The sequence below is a fragment of the Sus scrofa genome, chromosome 1, assembly GCF_054392235.1.
Source record: "Sus scrofa isolate SSC_HxYL_T2T_F1_AM1 chromosome 1, Sscrofa_HxYL_maternal_Yorkshire_Landrace_v2.0, whole genome shotgun sequence".
NCBI lineage: Eukaryota > Metazoa > Chordata > Mammalia > Artiodactyla > Suidae > Sus > Sus scrofa.
The window spans coordinates 65,301,696-65,322,894 of record NC_139383.1 but is presented as its reverse complement, the minus strand read 5'-3'; the positions used below and the strand labels follow the sequence as shown (position 1 = coordinate 65,322,894).

Here is a 21,199-nt window from a genome sequence, read left to right as displayed (position 1 = left end):
AGCCATTATGAATTTAGAATTCTCTTTTGCTCTTCTTTCAACAGATCTCCTACTGCTGTTTGGTTAGTTTCTTGGCCAGGAGCCTACCCTTCTAATGTAATCTCCACTGTCTTCAACTACTCCCAAGGACATTCTAAGGTGAGGTGAGAGAGAGAGTCTAATGTTAATGCTAAAGTTAATGTTAAAGTACAAAGAAGAAAACTTAAATTCTCCCTCATAGTAGGAACACTGAAATTCTGTACACTCATTTCCTCCCCACCCCAAGTGCTCTCTGTCTCTCTTTCTCTGAATCATAGCCATCCTAAATTCTGCTTTTCAAGGTTGCAGGAATTTTTTAAAAATCTCATTTAGTCCATTAACTATTAGAACTATTGTTTTCCAAGATTGGTTTACCGGTAAACTAGATTACAGAAAATGCAAGTAGAGTAGGTGGAAACACATGGTTTTATTAAGAGTAAAACAACTTAATAAGAAACTCCTCAAGTAAACAGGTTAGCCTTTTTGCACCCTAAAGGATGAGCAGCTACCTTTCCTGCCCACTAACGAGCTACTTTTGATCTGACTAAAACCATTTCAGAACCCCTCCAGTGCCTAGTCATTCACAAAGGGCTTCCCCACCCCCACACCGTTTCCATCCAATGAGCTGTCTGCCTGATCTGCATGCAATATTGTCCGCCAGCATGAACGATTTACAATGGGCACTTTATTTCTGTGATTTAAAAGGAAAAAGAGAGAGAGAGAAACAACTACTGATGCAAAATATCATTTTTTCCTTTCTAATGGATGAGTAATAACCAGGAGATTTCTGAAAAGCTGTCCAGGGTGCCTGTCAGCGCTGGCAAAATTTCTGACCCAGAGAAATATATTCACAAACAGCCCCTGTGATTATGAGTTACAAGCCCCTTTGGAGAAAGCTGCTTAGAGAGAAGCACCAGAGAAATTATCAAACTAGTGTAAATACTTGGCACATCAAATTCGCCATTCATACATACATACAGCTTTGCACGGAAGAAAATATACAAAATTATATGTTCTGAATTAAATTTAAAACAACGTATATGGAATATATGTTATACAAGAACTCTCTAATGAAACTCTATTTCAATAAATGCCAAAAGGCTGGAAATCAGGAAATGGACGTAAATTAGATCAGACTTGGCACCTCGCAAATCCATATTCCCATCAACCCCAATCCTTGTGCTCCAATTTAACTTGATTCTGAAGATCCTCTTTGTGGTCTGATTTGGAACCTATTACTTCTCTTTTGAAAGGAGAACAATGAGGGAGGGGAGCAGGAATATGTGAAGAAAGGTAACAATAATTCACTTGAATTAAGGGATCATTTTGCTTCATGTTCCCTTTCAGTCCCTCCTGCCCTTGCATAGATCTTGGCAATGGTTGCTGTTCCGATGCCAGTTTCATGAAGGCAGCGGGCATGGTGCTGGAGTGGAGAGGAGCAGCCTAATTCTCCCAGCGGAAACTGCTTGTCAAACACCAGAAGCCAACAGAGGAAATTAGGAAACTAGGGGTTAAAACAACTGTGCTCATTCAAATCAGAGCTTTGTCCTACCCGGGATTTCTTTTCACAAGGGCATTTCAGTAGCAGGCTTCTCAGGCTGATCCCTTGGGAAAACTCTGCAACTTGGGCAGAACTTTCCTCTAGGCGGTCTCTCCGAGAGCTGTTCACTTCGCAGAAAGTGAAAGCTGTGTCTCCAGTAAGGAGGAAGTGTGCATTTAGCAAGGTATGTGGGATCTACATGAGATTATTTACAGGAACTTGAAATGAAAATGATTAATGCAGTGTTTATACAATCCCCTTACACAGAGTAAGTTTCTTGGATAAAAATCACTTAAAGTGGCAGTTTGGCATCCTGTGGAAGAAACATCTGGTTGGCTGACTGTAATTTCATTTATGAATCAGCAGTTTTGGCACTGCACAGACGCAATCAGAGATTAATTTTTATGACGTTATTTGAGCTTATTTGTGTTCCGTTTTAAAACATGGGCAAATGTCCAAGTGTGATTGGGGGGTGATAAAGTAATAATATTGTCTGCTGAGTAAATCTTGTAAATTCTAATGGGATATATCATATAAAGAGTAATTTAAGTCATATTTATATTCTGCAGAATACTTCTATAGGGTTTTCATTACAACTCTGTGAAGTAGACAAATATTTCCAGTTTTCACAATCGAGGAAACTGAGGCCAAAGAAGTCACTTTGCCCAAAGCAACTTTTTAAACCAGAGCTTTAATTCAGTTCATCTGATTCTAATTCTAGTGCTAATTTTCAGCTCATAGGAGGCATAGACATGTGCTAAACTGAAGAAAGAGTGCTTTAATGCCTGTTCAGGGTTGATGCTTTGAGTTCAGAAGTAGGGAAGCAAAAAGGAATAAAATGCATTCTCACAATGCAGAGTCTGTCGTAGATTAACAGCGTGTGTTTGTGGGTATCCATGGGTACTGTATATATGTGTGCAAGTGTACACCTTTGCAAGTTGTGTGTGATCAGGCCCTACAGATATTGATCAGAACTCACATGGTTTGTGTGGTTGAAAATGCTTGGGTGACTCTGGTCTTAGTCACTTTTTAATGCCCTGCAACAGTAAAGGTACTTCTTAGTTAGTTGCCACCATCAGCTTATTATCCTTTAAGAAGATTAAAAAGTAGGAAGAGGGAATACGAAGATGTTTGCTGTAGCAAGCAGCACCTTAACTTCCAGTGTACCTTGGATAAGAGACAACTTTCATTGTCTATCACATGAGAAACTAGGATTCGAGTTCTCAATTTTTTATATATTAAAAAGAAGATGGATCAAATCTTTTTTTCAATATATATTTATGAATTCAATATATATTTACCATTTTCATTTTTTCAAATTCCAAAATATCCACCCTCCTTTCTTTCTTTCTTTTTTAGATATAGTATTTGCATGGCATTCTGAAAGTACTGTGAAATTCAGACTGAGTAGAAATCAAGTTTGTCATTGGCTAACTTTTTCCTAGCAGTTCAATCTAAAATTCAGGAAATTGGCTCTTTGAGTGTTGTGTGCCCGGAAGTATGCAAAAAGAAGCCACACCTGTGCATAAGGAAATAAAAAGGCGATGGTAAGGAAGCGAATGGCTCAAAACATGGTTAGTTAGCTTCATAGGCTTGGTTTTTAATTCTGCCATTTTTTTTTTTTTTTTTTTTAATGCTTCAAGAATGAAACAAAGAACAAGCTAGCAGCAAAGATTCATGCAAAAAAGGTGGCTCTTCCCCAAACATTCTGCCTCTTTATCCCACTGTCTGGAAAATGAATTGAGATTTCTGAAACTAGCAGTGCTTTTGCATTTCTCTTCATTAGGAAGTATATTTATAAAACAAGCTCCAAATTTTTGCCATTCATGATTCCTGGTCACAGGGTGATATTCTTCAGTGACACAGTCTTCAATGTCTATGAGCCAAAGGATCATTTCTCATCCAGGGCTCACGACGTAGTTCAGGCGCAGCTGACGCCACCCCTCCCTCCTGCTCCTCTTCAACAACAGCAGCTCATTATCAGAAGCACGTTGCACAGGGCGGTGCAAGCACAAAAATCAATCTGATTGCCCGTGTAGCTCTGCAAAATCATTCCAGGGGAGAAAAAAGAAATGTCGGAGAGGAGAAGAGGGGCTGGGAGGGTGGAAAAGAGCAGGAATGAGGACATAAGCCCTCACAGGCCCATAAGGACTGAAGTTTAATGGCTGAGTGCTTGTTTTGAACTGTGACCTGAGGTTTGGCTGGGCACTAACAGTGGCATGCCTCATCAGCCACTGTCATAGCCACCCCAGGGTATACCTCCAGCAGGGAGCCAGCTCCGTATCCTGAATTCTCAACTACCAGCTACCCACTGCCTCCTCTGCACGCACTGCTGAGACCCTGCCGAGAAATCAGCATGCAACCCAAGGAAGCATCCTTTCCTCTGGAATAAAAATTAATATTACTTGTCATATTTCATGTCTGAGCTCTTTTCATGCTTTATCCTCTGGTAATGAGGGCTAAATTACCAATATTAGTAGATTTTCATGGCTAGCACAGAAAGAGCTGTTACCAGAATAAATGTTTGCCTTGCTTCTGTTGGACACAGGCTCTGCTAATGCAGCTTTGCTAATTATTTCTAAATAGGCAATAATCTGCATCCCCTAGTGCTGGATAGTGGATTGGCCACGTACCTGCTATTTCCCTTATTTACATGTTTTACAACTTTATCAACTACACTAATTACACTCTGAGCACTGTTTAAAATTTTCTGTTAATAGAGATACAATGATGCACCAGAGGATGTGTATTTATGCCATAATTACGCCTCTGTTCCTACGATGCAGTCTCCAATTAGCTGTCTACGGTGGCACAAGCAGCTGCCTGATATTCTAAAGCAGTGAAACATCTGCACGGCGGATGATACGCTCACATGGATTTTTTTTTAAGCCTAGAAATTTACACCCAAGGGAGTGCAGACAAATAGGAGCCTGTCATGTGTAGGGATGATTAGAAATCCTCACCATGGCAACATTGGAGCAGCCATGTCACAGAGTGAGGGGACACATGTCTAGATGAAGGCGCTAAAAACATTTGCCATTTTTTTTTTAGCTTCAGTCTTCCAAACTTCCCTCCCTCCCCCTTTCTCTTTTTCATATTCTTCGCTTTGCATCTAAAGCCAACCAAAACAGCAGGTGAAAAGGCCAAAGTCTGCAGCCATGCAAGGCATATGACACACGGGATTTAGTGTTAGGAAAAACAGTGTGCACCACCAGAAATGTTAGACCCAGGAAATGTGCAGGGCCAGGAAAGGGTGTGTATGTGGTTCCTTTGAAAAATACTGTAATAATAATGATTTTTTATTTTTAGTTTTTAGTGGTGAGTTGTGTTCAGAGCAAGAGGCAAGATAGAAAATAAGTATTAGATGGAATATAGCAGTTGAGGTACCTTATTCAAAAGATGATACCTAATTTAAAATTTCCTTTTAACCCTCATTAACAGTTACAATTTCTGCATGAACAGTTGGCTAGCACACATTAGTGAGAGTAGGGGAAGGCTCACAAATGTCTTCTAGTCTGATATTGAATATATTTCTTAATGGCTGCTGCTTTGATAAGCCTGACTGTGTAAAGACAGTGCATGGGTGTATTTAACTATACATAAAAAAGGCATTAGACCCTATAGGCAAATATGGAGGAAATTCAAAAACACATCGTCCTAGATGTGTTTCCTAGAACTGTGTCTATTTCTATGTTATATTGATCATACTTGTGCTCTGAGTAACAGTGTACTTTGCTTACGATTTGGCTACATAGTCTTCAAAGATGTAGCTCATGGTATTTGCTGTTTTGCTCTATTATGTTGCCTTTATTTCTTTATGAAAATTCTGAAGTTTAAATTATTACCTTAAAATTGGTTTTCCAAATAATTATCTTATCAGATGGTCGTGGTAACACTTCACAATTAATAACAAAGACATGTTTAAAGGTATTTAATTAGCAGAGAGCTGAGAGGTGAAGGGGGGTACTACCAGTGAAATAATTAGAGGGAAAATGCTTTAGTATGAAGAGTAATTATAGGTAGGAGCAAAAATGTAACATATGTGCTAAATTATAAGAGTACCACAAGCAATGTGAATTGCATTAGGGATCAAATTTAATCAGTTAAAATCAGTACTTGTTCTGTGACAGGGGTCCTAGTGGAAAGACACTAGGTTGTCCACACCTGGGTTCCTTAACACCACTTTGGATGCTGCTTTAGAATTTCTAAGATGTCAGGATAATGTCCAGATTATTTTATCACAACTGGACTACTCTTGGGAATAAATCCCAAGAATGCACTTTTAAAAAAAAAATACTTTAATTAATTCTCCAGAGAAAAAAAATGTAATATTAGGAAAAGCTTTAGTTATCAAAAGGCATACACATTACCTTTGTGTTAATAAACTAAATATTTTCATATATGCATACACACACAGACATATGCAAAGACTAGCAGTACTTTCAAAATAAGCACATAATACTATACGCCCATAGTATAAAACCTCAAAGTTGGACTTGTGTGTTTTAGAATCAGGGTTTTATCATTTCTCAATGTGTTTAAAATAACTTCATGAAATTCTAACAACAATTTTAAAGAAAAGCTCATTTTGAGTTAACAGATTATATTAGCATTTTCTTGGGTTAATGGCACATAAGTCTCCTAAGCTCACTTCTTCTAATTTCCCAACATGCTGCTACCATTGGGTACATGGTGATCAATATTTCAGGCAGCCCCCTCAGGCTCTTGGCTTTTAGCAGACCATGGCACTAAGGCACCTTACAGTGTTTACCAATGAAATCATAAGACATTATGTTAACAGTGAAAATGTCTTTCCTCCTCTTAACACTTTAGGTAACATGGGAATTAGTTACTTATTCAATTCCAAAAGAGAAACTGAGAGTTGCCTTCATTTTCCCAAACCAAGAAAGCAAATTCTATGTGCAGTTGGATAGTGGCTACATAAACATATCTTGTCATGACTCTGGTCTCCGGGTCTCACCAACCCTCAGCATATCATATTTTGTACAAGCCTTATAGTAGAGAAGTATGATACTGAAGATCCACCATCCACCACATCTGTCAGTATAAGGACAGAGTTTATCTGATAAACAAGTCATTTTTGGAAACTGCAGATGCTCCCACTGTGAAGTATTAAATGTGGCCCCGCTTAGATACATAGAATGGGGTTCCGGTCGACTGAACGCGGGCTGATAAGCTCTGCACAGCTCAGAATGCTGTTTGCCCACATACTAATGTTAAACAAAAGAACCGCAGACTGCAGAGAAAGGATGAGGGTCAGACCAGTAAATTGCTTAAACCCTTAGGCAGCCTTCTGAAAAGAAAAGGCATGAAAGAAGCTGATATGAGCTTTTATGCAGAATTGTTCTGTTTATTATCCCTGTTAAGGAAATGATGGCAAGTGTCTTGTTAAACTCTATATTCCCAACAAGGCAAGAGGACTGACTCGCTCTAAACAAGACGCAATATGCCACTGGTCATCATTTGATAAAACCATACATCTCTGCTATATTATTTCTACATTATGAATACAATAAAACAACAATAATAAAGCAGTACACATGATAACCATAAATGCTGTTAAAATTGTGTCCTAGTATTACCCTACCTGATTTGTCACTGGGTATTCCAAGTTAATAACAATCTGTCATGGGAGAAATCCATTTTGTATAAAAATTTCACAGTCTTCCATTAAAACTTTGTTAGTTTTCAATTGCGATGACTCAATTTCAGATGAATTGCTGAGACAGTTTAATAATAAAATCAGAATAAAAGACATCATGGTGGCAACATGTAAACTTACCCTGAGTAGAGCAGGGATATAATTTTATTAGTAAAATTCTCCAGTGGATAACATGACAGTCAATAACGAATCTCCCCTGTGTTAGGGGTTTGAGGGCAGGGGAGGGAAGAGTGGGGAAGACTCTTAAGTTTGCTAGACTTTCAACACTTCCCCTCAGGTCTGATCCATTAAGATACAGCATCTTTTCTGAAAGCAGATTTTTCCTTCTGCTCATTCTCCCCTCTTCTCTCTTCCCTCCCACAGAGACGCTCCCATTCTGATTCATGTATTAGGACAAAGGAAATGAGGGAAGATGCCAAGGCTTAAGGAAAGTCTGATGAGAGGACCCTAACAGATAAGCAATCCATTCCATCTAAATCACAGAGCAAGAAAAGATGTGGCAACCAAAGGGCCACTGTATAGGAGGAAATAAAACTACATGGTGTAAAGACACAATAAGGAGAAACACAGGCAACTGTACGAACAATAAAAAATTAAAAATTACCCTTTGCTTAAATGTAGTCTAACACATCATGGAATACTTCTTTGACATTTCCCTGCGGCTTTTCTCAACAGGCAACAAATGAAAACAATCTTGAAACCATTCTGCTAAAGGCTCAGCACTGGAGGCCTGTCCATACATTGTCATCAGATAATCTTATCATCATGGTCAGGCCTCAAGCGTTTACACTTACAGGAGCAACAGGTTTTTAATAGAAAATACTCAACTCTGATCTAAAATGCATGAAAAAACAAACAAAAATTAACATCCACACAGGCACACCTACAAACACTTACTAATAGGATTCTTCCCTAGTATAATCAAATTTTACAGGAAATAAAAGTTAAATAGCTCAACTGTTAAGAGAAATAGGAGTGGAGAAATAATTCTAAACACAGTACTAAAGAAGTAACAAAGAGAGTCCCATTCCCCCCCACCCACCCCCGGCCCTACAGCCCAAGGGGTAGGGGTGGGAGAGGAGGGCCAGGCCTGCCCAAACACATGTGACTGGGATTGTGTGGACGCAGTGTGACCAGGAAAGAGCTCAGCTAAGAACAGACATCAAAGGGAAAGGGAGGATCTCAGAAGGAAAAAAACACTTATCTCTAGATTAAAAAAAAAAAAAAAACCAAAAAACCCACACACAAGCTTCTGACACTGTGACATTGCAACTCTAGTGAATGGTCCGTGGAGGGAGCTGTTGACACAAGTTCCTGGGTGGAGATAATATGACACCATTACATCCAGCGGAAAAGAAGCAAAGGGAAGAGAACTTAACTAAACAACATATTTGAAAGGCTTTGGCAGAAATAACTTTCCTTTAAACTACATATCTGCTTTCCAAAGGCGCTGCCTAAACATAGAGACTCTGGCACCCTTCTAGACCCCACTGTGCAGGGATCAGAACCCAGGATCACAGCTTCTGTCTGTCCAGGGCAGAAGCAGAGGTTCTTCAAATCACAGAAATAACCCACCACTGCAAAGAGGAAAGCGCTGAGAAAGGCTAGGAGGGAGGGAGTTAACTCCTGCAATACCAGCCATTCGCTTATGGTAAATATTTACTGCAGGCCACACATTAGGTAAATAGAGTAGAGGGGGGCTGTCAGCATAAAGGCCACTTTCAGACCCCTCTGTGGGGATGGGGCAGGCAGGGGGAGTGTCTTTTTTTATAATGTCTGACTCCAGAATGCATCATGGGTGTACCAGTTCAAATAATTTTCATTTCACACATCTTCCTGTGTAGAAGTTTTGCTGAGTAAGCCTTTTTTTCCTTCTAATTTCCTTGGCAATAGGCATTGACAGGCTTCTGATGATGAAAGCAGAAAATTATATATGTGGACAGAGAATCCTAGCTGCTCAAGATTTATTCCCAGAGACCTTCAACCACCCACTCTGCCCAGGACTCACTGCCTCCCTAAAGGGCAGCTGTGGCAGACAGCAGGCCTAGGCAGAGCAGAGTCCTTAGAGCAGCCTGTCCTCAGCCTCCTTCTGCTTCAGCTCATCTGCGGAGGATCTGTCCGAAGCAGAATTTACATGGGGTCGAAGTGCAAACAGCGGTAGCATTTGTTCACAAAAAGGGGATAAGCTTTTTTTTTTTTTTTAAATTGCATACTTTCTCCTCCTCCTCCTCCTTTTTTGTTTTCTTAGATCTCTATACGTGAGAGCATAAAAGCCTCAGCTCAACAAGGACTATTACATAACTTGGTAAACTTGAATTATTTTGACTTAATCTTTTGGAAAATAAAACTTTTCTTTAGCAGTACATGTCTATTTCCTTTTAGAAAACCTACTACAAGGCTATTATCTGAGGTTGAGGCAGCTTTTGGAAAGTGCAAATATTGAAATGAGAAAGATGTTCTTTTACTTTTCAATTTCTATGGAATTTACACACATATTCAGCCATTATCACAAACTATTTTGTCCTTAGTTCATAAAAATTATATATAAATGTATATGGGTATATTTTTGAGATGAGTCTGAGGAAGTAACATTCACTAAACATAAAAAATAAATATAATATATATAATTCTATAATATATATAATATGTATATAAATTTTTTAAATATATACAAATAAATACATATAATATATAAAATTATATGTATATATAAAATATTAATATAAAACCATGTTTTGACCCTACCTACTTGACGTGGTACTAAAGAGGTACAGATAGACCAGGAAAATTCTTTTCCATGGAAATTCGGTAAAAAATTCATGAAATGGTGAGGCTTTTACTTGAGTCTTTAAGAACTACTTTGAATTAAAATGCTCTTTTGCCATAATATCACCTTTGTCCTCATAGCAAACTTACGACGTGGGACAGAAGTTGTTATTAATATCAAGGTTTTAAATAGAGAGACTATGGTAAGAAGTTAATGACTTAAGAGGAATGCTTTTTATTCTGTTCACTTTTTTTCACTAGTTCTGCTTTTTGCTAAGTAATTTGAGGCCTTGAGGTAATTATCAAGAATTACTTTTGATGTATAACCTGAAGTTGGTCCTCAAAAGAATGATGTTGTATTTCATCACATAGCATTAAAGATTTACATGTTTGATTCATTAAATTATTTTTATTTTCTAATAAAGAATTCTCCCCAGTCTAGCCTTCTTGTGTCTGAATTGCTAGGGTGTTTGTGAAGTGTGTTAATTGGTTACTCTGCATGAACATTACATATTGTTCTGTTACTTACTTAAATTCAGCCATACATATGAATGGATGAGGAAACAAAAAAATGGGACAATAGAATGAAAACTAAAAAAAAATAAAAGAAATAAAAGTTACTGATAGAATAGTTTGGTAATTTTTCTGCCATTATGAACACCAAATATGTTTCTAGAATAGCATCAAAATGAACAGCATGTTATAGACTTTAAGAAAGTTTATGTGAGTTCCCTTCATAGCTCAGAGGAAATGAATCTGACCAGTACCCATGAGGACGCAGGTTTGATCCCTGGCCTTGCTTAGTAGGTTAAGGATCCGGCAGTGCCATAAGCTTTTGTATAGGTCACAGATGAGGCTCAGATCTGGTGTTGCTGTGGTTGTGGAACAGGCTAATGGCTATAGCTCCGATTTGACGCCCAGCCTGGGATCCTCCATATAAAAAAAAAAAAAAAAAAAAAAGAAGAAGAAGGTTTATGTATAGGTTGTGTTTACATAAGTTACATCTGAAAGCTTCAGATTGAGGTTTCGGGAATCAATGATATTTGTATATTTAGTACATCCCTCACTTCTTGGCTGTGTCCCCTCTTAACTAACTTGACCTCTCTGATCTCAGTTTCCTCATGCATAGTGGTCATTCCTCCTAGCCAGAAGGCTAATATGAGGATTAACTGAGTAGTTAAATGTGACTACCATATGTGATCAAAAGCCATCAATTCAAATAACTAAGGTTTTTATACTGAATTCATTTGATATTTCAATTTTATTTAGAAAAAATATATTGGAGATTAAAAAAATTATTGGATCGAAATAAGAACTCAGGCATGTACCTAATAATATGGATTATTTTGGGAATGGAAAGTTTAGGAAGTTTAGTGGAAAAGGCTCAAAAGAGTTACCAATACATCTGAGTTCTAGCCTTGAATTCCCCTAGATGGAAAACTTCCTCCTTGTCCCCTCTGCAGACTAATGATTCTGATGTGTTTTCTGGCAGCGAGGACTTACTGCAAGTTATATCCCTCCCTCTCTGGCAGCCTCTGAATATGGGACAGAAATTTTTCATTTAGAAATCCATGACTTTGGTTTATTGGTTTATCACCCAAATAGGAGCCTTTGGGAATAAAAGGGGGCACTGTTGACAATCACTACCTGACAACAGGAGGAAACATAGATTCTCTCCAGCAAACAGGGGCATGCAATCCATTTATCCATAGATGTCATCCCATTGCTGAGCTATTTGTTTTAATTAATACAGGAAATCAACAATTTGTGAAATATTTTCCCCTATAACACATGATTATCACTTAAGAGTGATGTGGAAATTTTCTCCTTAAAAATGATTTTAAGTGAATTTCAAGGAACTACTTCTTTAGGTTATAAGGGACACTTTTGTGGAACAGGTATTATTTTCTGCAGCAGTATTTTTAAAAGCAGGGACTGGTAAATATTTGCTTACATTAATTTGATATAATTGGTACCTTATTCATAGAGAAGAAGTTTGCTGACCCAAACTAAATAGGAAAACATCTAGCTGCTTTTAGACAATTTCAAAAGGACATAAAAGTCTGGCATTAATACTTATTGATGTTTGCCTTAATTTAAAAATGCCAGCCATTATAGAATATTGACAAGGATTTTATTTTATCTCTTTGGTGATATCTCTATTGTCTCTAACCCACACAGAGATCCTGAGCTGATGGTATGAAATTCTGTTGTGTGAGCGATGATGCCACAACATACCTTTCTGGCCGGACAAGGTTAATGGAATCAACTCATGTGAGCTTCTGGAGCTCTTCTAGTTGGGCACAGGATCATCTTGCCATCAAATGTGACCTGACACGCTCAACAACAGTTGATATATGTGCAGTAGTTACTAAGGCTAAACTCTTGATCAATATGTCAGATTTCAAAAGCGATTGCAACAAAGTAGACTCTGGATTATGAGGGAGCTGAATGCACAAAGGCAATGGAAGGACAAATCAGGCAGGACTGCCTGCATTTTGCATGTCAAAGGACAGAGCGCATGATGCTGGATCTATAAATGCTCCAAGTACTTAGGAAGGCAGTAGTCTGTGGATCATTTGGTGGACTAAAAATGTTAAACATTACAAGTTAATTATTAGTAAGAAGAAAGAGAAAAGAAGCATGAGCACACAGAGTTCTGTAAACCCCAGTAATTCTGCCCAGGCCTGTGACTTGCTCAGACCTCACCTAAGCATCCATTAACATGATAATGCGCATTAATCCCGCCAAACACAACTCATCTGTCATCCTCAGTGGCAACCCATCTGTGTGCATGTTGAGGGGGGAAATTCACAGTCTTAGCTGTCGAGGGATTAGCTTCAGAGGAAAGGCTGATTTTCCGTAATTCTTTGCTAGGAAAGCACTCATTTGTTTGCATTTATTGAAGCACCTATTTACTTTTCAGCTTTCATCATCTCACCAACATCTTAAGCAGAAGCTAAGCAGAGAATGGATAAAATGGCAATAAAAACATTTCAGGACAATCAGGATGAAGCCTAAATTCTCTCTCAAAGTTTGTCATATTATTTATTCTTATTTCTTTGGCTGATCTTAGATATGCTTTCTGTCAGAGTGAAGGAGAAATATGCACATAATTTTATATCTTTAAATGTTGTTTATTAATGGGCTGTGCTCTTCTATATTGTTTTTATCTAATTGATATAAAATGGGTAAAAAATGTATGTTTTATTGCCATATTTATTATCTGCTGTGTGAATAAGAAAGAGATGACACTGCTTCAGAGGGGGTAAAAATTAAAACCAGCTTAATTTTTTTTCTCACTACTTATTTAAAAACGTGCACAGTGATTTCTCTCCTTGACATGAAACCTTATCCAGTGGTTAAACTGGTCTGTTCTTCGGGCTATATCTAACTTTGGACAAAATTATATATGTATAATAAACAACACAGATTTCCTTCTAATGTGAACCTACAAAAATATGAAACACATTGGGAAGGGAAATACCATTAAAATGTTTTGAGGGTAAACTATTCCATCCAGTCAATTTAGTGGAAAGAGAAATCAGTCACAAGGCATCATGACTGGTTGGTTGGCTTAATTGTTCACTTTTCAATGGGTTAGTTTTGAATAATCTGGCAATGACCCCCTGTGTTAAGGAAAAGATGCAAATAACCATTTAAAAATAGCCATCATCAAGCAACCAATTTGGCTGATTTTTCATCAAAATGATCTGTCATTTAATTAAACTGATCAGCAAGTTTATTCAAGAATCATATTATTCTTTGGGAATGGATAGGCATTTTTTGTTAACACTTATAAAGGCAGTGACTCTTTTATTTCAGTTTGGCTGGTCTAACATGCCATAAAGTATGTCCTGTGTGATGTTAAAAAACCTTACATGCAAATGTTTCATCACATAATAAGTTTGATAAAAACTGAGCTAAATAAAGTTAACCAGATTAATTCATTCAGGACATCTTGGTTAATAAATTCTGTGCGTCTGTATTTCAGAAACACACAAGGAAGTTATTTTACATTTTAAACTGTTTCCTCTTCTGAAAAGTGGGGACAAAGATAGGACCTCAAATCAATTAGCTAATATTGTTAGAATGTATATTTTTTTCCAAACATATTTGGCAAAGTATCTTTCTCCCAAGTAGCATTGCCTGGAAATTAATCTGCAGACTTTACTCCCCTAGAGTAACACTGTAAGATTTCTGTTGTTAGAAATATCTATTGGAAGATTTTTCCAACTAATAAACACTCAATGTGAAGAGCTAACAGCATATTTAAGAAAGAAAAAAAAAAGAGGCAATTAAAATTAAAGCCAATACATTTCAGGATAAAGGATCAAACTCTAAAACTTGTTACTTGAACAACCTCTTTTTGGGTACCTGGTACTAAACACTCATTACCACCTGTCCATCACACCTGGAAAATGAAAAAGATGTTAGAAAGCTGACACAGTAAAGCAAGGACTACTATTTAGCTTTCGTTTTCTTTATTCTTCCTTTCAAGATGCTGCTAATGGAAATGACCTAGAAATCTGTGTATGGCAGCACTTCTGAAAAAGAACATCTATGTAAATAGAGCATGAAGGAGGCATGAAAGAATCTAGCAAGCTCCATTTGGGTCTTTAGACCTAATAGCCCAGATTTGGTCCTCAGATGTGCATGCATGCACGAGGTAATACTAAATTTGACTGAAGCTATGAAAACAATCCTAAAGCAAAATGAGTCCAATGCTTGATGCCTAAAGAGTTGAAACTGCAATTTCCAGACGAGATAGTCATAGAAAAGTTACTTGGGCGCAGAAGTGTCCTTCATCCTCACTGAGACTAAGCGTGGCATTTTAAGGAAAAGAAAAATAGAGTTTTTAATTTTTTTAGAGAGCTAATAACAAGATTTCTTTTCAAGTTTATTTGAATACATTAAAAGTAAATTTTGTGAAATAAAAAACACTTCATTTCAATCATTTAAAAATATGTGGGTATTTGTGATCTATCAAAGTCAGTGAAAGATTTAAAACTTGTATATGAGTATAGAACTTCAGTTCCACCAAAGTGAACTCAGTGCATTTGCTTGAATATGCAATGGTGCAGTCACTAAAATAAATGTACTTGCTGCACTCAATTAAACATTGTATTGTACATGTGTGTTTATTCAATTGTGTGACGATACAGTGATTGAAACACACACGCTTGCGCATTTGTCTCAATCTGCAGTGCATTTATTTAAATGTACAATCAATCATAGGCCTCTGCTTTTAGATTTTCCTTTGTATTTTTAGAGAATACTAAGTATAAACCATTGTGTATATGCTATGACATAGTGAAGAACTGAAATGTACATTAAATAAAGCAATATAAAATTGGAAATTTCAGAGAAAGAAATTATGCGACCAATATGTGTAAATGGGTAACTGCTGTCAAGTCTAATATATAAGGTCAGAGTTTTATGTTCTGAACTGCTCCAGTTGATAAATAGCTGTGTGAATCATGGTATTAATATATCTTTAACGGTAATTAACCAAAATGATGTAAAAGATATTCAAAGCTATATTAAAATATTTACTTCATATTTGTAAATAGCTTTATCGAATTCTATTCTATATCATCGATTATTTTAAACATGCTTATTATTTTATTCATCAGGCTATTCTACTGTCTGAATTTGATGTACCTCTCATCCTTCTGCTTATTATGTTTGTGAATTCTTACTCAGTTTAGGATATCATATTGTATAATTTTAAAATATAACCTCTTCTTTCTAGGGCTCTATCTGTGTCTATTCTATATGGTCTGAGTTGAGGGAATGTCTCCCCAGAGAAAATTTTCCTGCCTGATGTTCTGCCCTGACACCCTAAAATTCAAGGGTTTCATATTCATGAGGCATTTTTCTATCCAACCAGTGCCAAGGTAGAGAGAGACAAACTTCCTTGTCCATTTCTGGATTTTTGCTCATGTGTTTTCTTTACCTAGAAAGTGCTTTTTTCCTGTATATGACATAGTGAAGAACTAAAATCCACATTAAATAAAGCAATACAAAATTGGAGATTTCAAATTTTCTCATAGTTTAGATTTTAACTTCTATCTTACCTCTTCAAAGAAGCTGTCCCTGAAGACATGCCTACTCTTTTATCTTTCATTTATACATTCATTGAATTAATATTTCTTGAATGCCCATAATCTCTCAGGCCTTGGTGCTACAGTGATGAACTGGACAGATGGAACCACTATACCCAATGAATACTCAATGAATGAGATATTCATTGGGTATAGTGTGCCCCTCTCATTCCTCATATTCTTATTCCATTCCTTGTATAGCACTTGTTATAATTTTCTATTTTTTTTTTTCTTGCTTACACTTTTCCTTTGTTTCTCTGTCTTGCTTGGCTACACATTACCTAAGGATCAGCATCATGCTTCTTTTGCTCACCTATGTTTTCCTTAACACCCAGAGAATACCTATAATATAGTAGGTGGTCAAAAAAAAAATCAGATGAAATAATTAGTCAGGAGAATGATAGAAGAATTTAGTCCTTGAGATAACCCAAAGTAACCTCTATTGTCCCTAATTTGCAGTTAAAGATGCAGAAGCTGGACAGTACTAACGTCATGTTCAAACCATGATGCTAGTCAGTATAGGACCACAGATTAATATGAAATCAGTGTGTCTCAGCATCCACACTCTTCTCCACGGTATTCTGAATTATTCCATTTTGCACTTGTGAGTGACAGCAAATAGTTAAGAGAATAACCTCTAAAGAGAGTCAGGTCCAAATTCAGGAAGGTTTCTTACCCTCCCTCAACTCTGTCCTGGGGATAATAGTAATATCTACTCATAGATACACTGTACACATTAAATAAGATGATAGATGTAAAGTGCTTGAAATGGTTTAAATATTACTATCATTGTTTTAGTGATTATCATTACTTAAAGACAAAAACAGTAACTTGTCAGAAGTGTCTTTGGTGTGAAAATTACTTGAATTATATAATTTTGATGAAAAAGCTAGGGGACATTTCTTATACTTCTGTTGTATCTAGACTAGCACATAAGCCTTTACCATTACTCAAAAGGCAGCTATACATGTTGGGTGGATGGCTAAATAGAAAATGAAAAAAAAAAAAAAAGGAATGACAATTCTTTTGCTGAAGAAAATAGATTACCAATGATAAATCCAAATTTAAATAATGCTGCAACAATTATTAAGCAAGCATCGTCCCTTTAGAGTATGTTTAAATACAAAGGTGCTGTGTGTTTATTGAATGTAGAAATACCACCTATGGATCAGAACAGCCCAAACTTTAGTACAGGCTCACTTCTTGACCTTCCTATATGAATCTTCTTGGACTACCCAGTGGCCATAAAATAGAGTCACCAGTGAAAGAAGAAAAAGACAATGATAATACTTAACAATGACAAAGCCATTGTCACCATTGAAAGAAGATTTTAAAATGTAGAGCATGTTGACACTTAAAATACTGTATACCTTGGAACTATGACTACTTTTGGCAATAGCTGAAACAGACACTTGGCTCAAGGGAAAGAATAAAGGACCCAAATGTCAGTCATGACTTCACTCACCCTTACTAAAAATTTTCAGTCTCTTTTTTTTTCCTGTGAGACTCAAAAGATATTTTATTCTTTACCTCTATTTAGAGAACTCAGTTATCACGGCCTTTTTTCCAATCCAAGGAGAGTTGAACAAGATGGGGGGAAGCTCAAGTGAAGGGAGCTGGCCACTTGGATAAACAGGAGCTCAACAAGATCAGTCCAGAGAGCTCTAAGCACTAAAATCTTCCATGGTCTCCGAGAAGCCTAAACCACTCCCTGTCATTCATTAAACCTCAAACAGGCACAGACTATTCTCATCACCCAGTGTAGGCTCACTATGGGCTCCCAGAGGATAACACATGCCTCTTTCTCCATGAAGGACAGCTATTGACCAACAGAGCCCAGGCTGCCAAGCCAGGAGGACCCACATAAGTTTGTAATCTGCCCGTCTTGAATCTGGGCAGCCCGGGAGAGAAATGGCCGCCCTTGGCAGCTTACTTCCATAAGGACCAGAACTTCTCACCTGATTCTGATTACTTTATTTGTGAATCCTATTCAGCCTTAGGCCTATCAATATCAATCTTACTCTGTCCATATGTTTATTACATGGGCTACATCATTTTGGCCTAATCCTACTTACACTCATGGCACCGGTATCAGCACTGCCTGCTGGAAGTCCCCAATTCCTGGGGTAATTATATCTCCCTAGTTTACCTGAGATAGCCCCAATTTGCATCTATTGTCCCTAGGTGATGTTCACCGCTCCCCTTTCACACCCTAAAAGTTCTTTGTTTCGTCCATAAATTATATGATCATACTGCTGTATCCTGACTGTAACACAATCACCTTCACATTCATTCAGTAGAGAAATGCATCCATGTCCATGAAGCTAAATCAATCACTGCTTTAGGGTATCCAGAAAAACGACAAATGATTTAAAAAACCAAACACAAAAAAACAACCCAGTAATTTGACTCCTAACGCACAGCATTTATCAATAGCGATATACCATATGTTCCTTGCTTATTTATTATCTATCTTCCCTAAGGGGAATGTAATTTGGATAAGGTCAGGAATTTGGTCTGCTTTGCATACTGTTATATCTTCAGCACTTAGAAACTGATTAATAAAATTTTTTGGCTAAGTAAATGCATGAAAGAAATCTAGGAGCTAAAGCAGCAAAATTTGAACCTTATCACGGTTCTAGAACACCACCAAAATCTTTACATACATGGTATTTTTCAATACTATCAACAATTCTATTAGTGGAAATATATATTACTTTTATAGATAAATAAACCAACAAAGACCAAAGATAAATAATTTAGCCAAGGTCACATGGCTAGAATACCTTTGGCCCAGCGTACATGTGCAACTGAAGTTCCAGGGTTCTCAGATAGTCTGCAATGCTGTAGCTGAACCAGACATACATCCTTGTTTTTTTCACATCCAATTACTTTATAGGAACAGAAATAGACCAGTTCTTTTGTTTTGTTTTGTTTTGTTTTAACAGATCTAAGGAAATTCAGGTTTAGGTAGGATTTAAATACTTTCAATATCTGAAGAGTTATATTTTAGTTTTTAAAAATGAATAAACTGAAAACTTGTCATGCTTCTAAGGCAGGACAGTAGTTAATGAAAAAAGCATATGCCTCTTTTCAGCATTTCTTTGAGATGGTTAAAATAGCAAACACTAAATCAAGCACTGTTGACTGCACTATCACCATCTTGCTGAGAGACAGTAGAGGGAACTGTTAGTACATTCAGCTGCAAGGTGTAAACCTGCGACTGCCAAGTGCAGAAAAGCAACCAATGACAGCAAACATCACACTTGGAGCTCTTCTTTTAAATGCAATGCCATTTTATCATGAACTCCTCCTACCTGACAGCTCCTTCTAGTCAATTCTGAATGATAACTCTACAAGATTAGTTTTGCATGCTAAAGTATTTAAAATTTCTTTCTTTTTTTTTTTAATTGGGTTTCTTCACTGATATCTCATTGTCATTCAGATGAAGTTGAAGATACCTGTCCAAACTCCAAGGATTTTCACCACTCCTCTTTTTTTTCTCTCCAGTCATTGCCTCCTCTGACCTCTTCACCTTCTTCTCACAATCTCAACCATCTGGAACAATTTTCTTATTTTTCTCTGACAAGTGTCATATCTTACTTAAGACTCTCCATAAAACTCTTCTTTTCTGAAGAGATAATTTCAGCTTACTTTGATAGACATGTGGCCCTTCTGGTCATGACATGTACCACCCCACTGATAGCCAGGGGTTGATGGCACCAGTCTACTGTCTAGTCACTTGATCCTTCTTTTTCACTACTCTATGTCTTTCCCCATCCAAAAATTGCCTGACAAGCCAAAGAGAATTATCTTTCCAGATAGAGGAGGAATACTTTTACTTCAGTGTTTGGGTGTCACTATAGTCCACAACAAAAGCACCAAACTTCGCCTTGGATGGTGGAAGAAACAACAATTCCACCTTCAATTGTCAGTGGCATGTGATGTGAGTTGAATGCATGCCTTTCCTACATGGCTTTTAAAGTATCGAGGTGGGGGAGATTCCACTGAAATTCTTGCAAGAACCACCCGAGTTTTTAAAGTTACACTGCATGGATCATTTAAAACAGAGAACAAAGACCTATTACAATTTCAGTAGAGAATCTATTATGCATAGTGGGACAAACAATACAACAAATATATTTCATAAAACCCTGACACTAAAAGATATAAGCTAGGCGGATTCTATGGTCACATAATCTTAGAAAGCAATTCACATATACTTTCCACATTGGAAATGCATTAGAAAGCATTAATGAATACTATCAGAATAAGGCTCTGAGATGTCCTCTCAAACACAAATTCTATTTTACTCAGTGTTTGTCCTAAAATTGCTCAATCACAGAACACTTCGTTTTTTAATTACTGTAGCACATGTTGTTATCTAACAGAAATAGCATTCAATAGAATACAATTTAGAAAATATTGACTTAGAAAATAAAGGTTGATCAGGACTATAAAATAAATCAAGTCCAGCCCATTGATCTTACTGATGAGTAAACTTAGAAAGGACATCTTCAAATTCATGAAACATCACATATTTTAGTTTCTTTGCAGCTTCCTTGAATCTAAGTTTGCCCATGCCAATCTGTCTTCCTCTAATTCATGCCCAAGTAACTTCTCATTGCCAGCATCCATCATTTTATATCATAGTCAAATACCTCAAAATTCCCTCATTGACATAGATTAAATATTCCTACTCCCTAGTGTGGTCTGTTATCATTTGAGTGACCTGAACACGCAATTTGTGTCATCAAAATGTGCCTAACATGCTGACCAAAAGCGTAGAGCTGCCTCTCAAAGACATTAAATGCTTTCCCACATCTAGGATTTCTGCTCATCTCCATGTACCAAGCCCTGTCCATCCTTTGAGGCTCTCTCAATGGTGCCTCCTTCATAAGCACTTCTAACACTCCCTTAGTTGGAATTTTACACTCACGTTCCCAAAGCACAGCATATGTGTATTCCAGTTTATTAGACTTTATCATGCATTTGTCTGATATCTTCCTTACTGTTTCCCAAAGCAGTTTAAAGTACATATTTGTCAAGTTAATCATATAGTTCATAGTCATATAGACATTTAGT

General features: G+C 37.1%; 1 protein-coding gene and 1 long non-coding RNA gene across 34 annotated transcripts in view; one reads left to right on the top strand and one right to left on the bottom strand.

The window, feature by feature from the left end:
* LOC102160801 (uncharacterized) overlaps positions 1-21,199 on the bottom strand; it is a 1,256,521-nt gene that overhangs the window by 528,832 nt on the left and 706,490 nt on the right. The window lies entirely within an intron of this gene.
* On the top strand, positions 1,657-16,041 carry LOC146406125 (uncharacterized). Its single transcript, XR_014806301.1, has 2 exons — positions 1,657-1,742; positions 12,189-16,041. It is a non-coding gene; the product is annotated as an uncharacterized LOC146406125 (long non-coding RNA).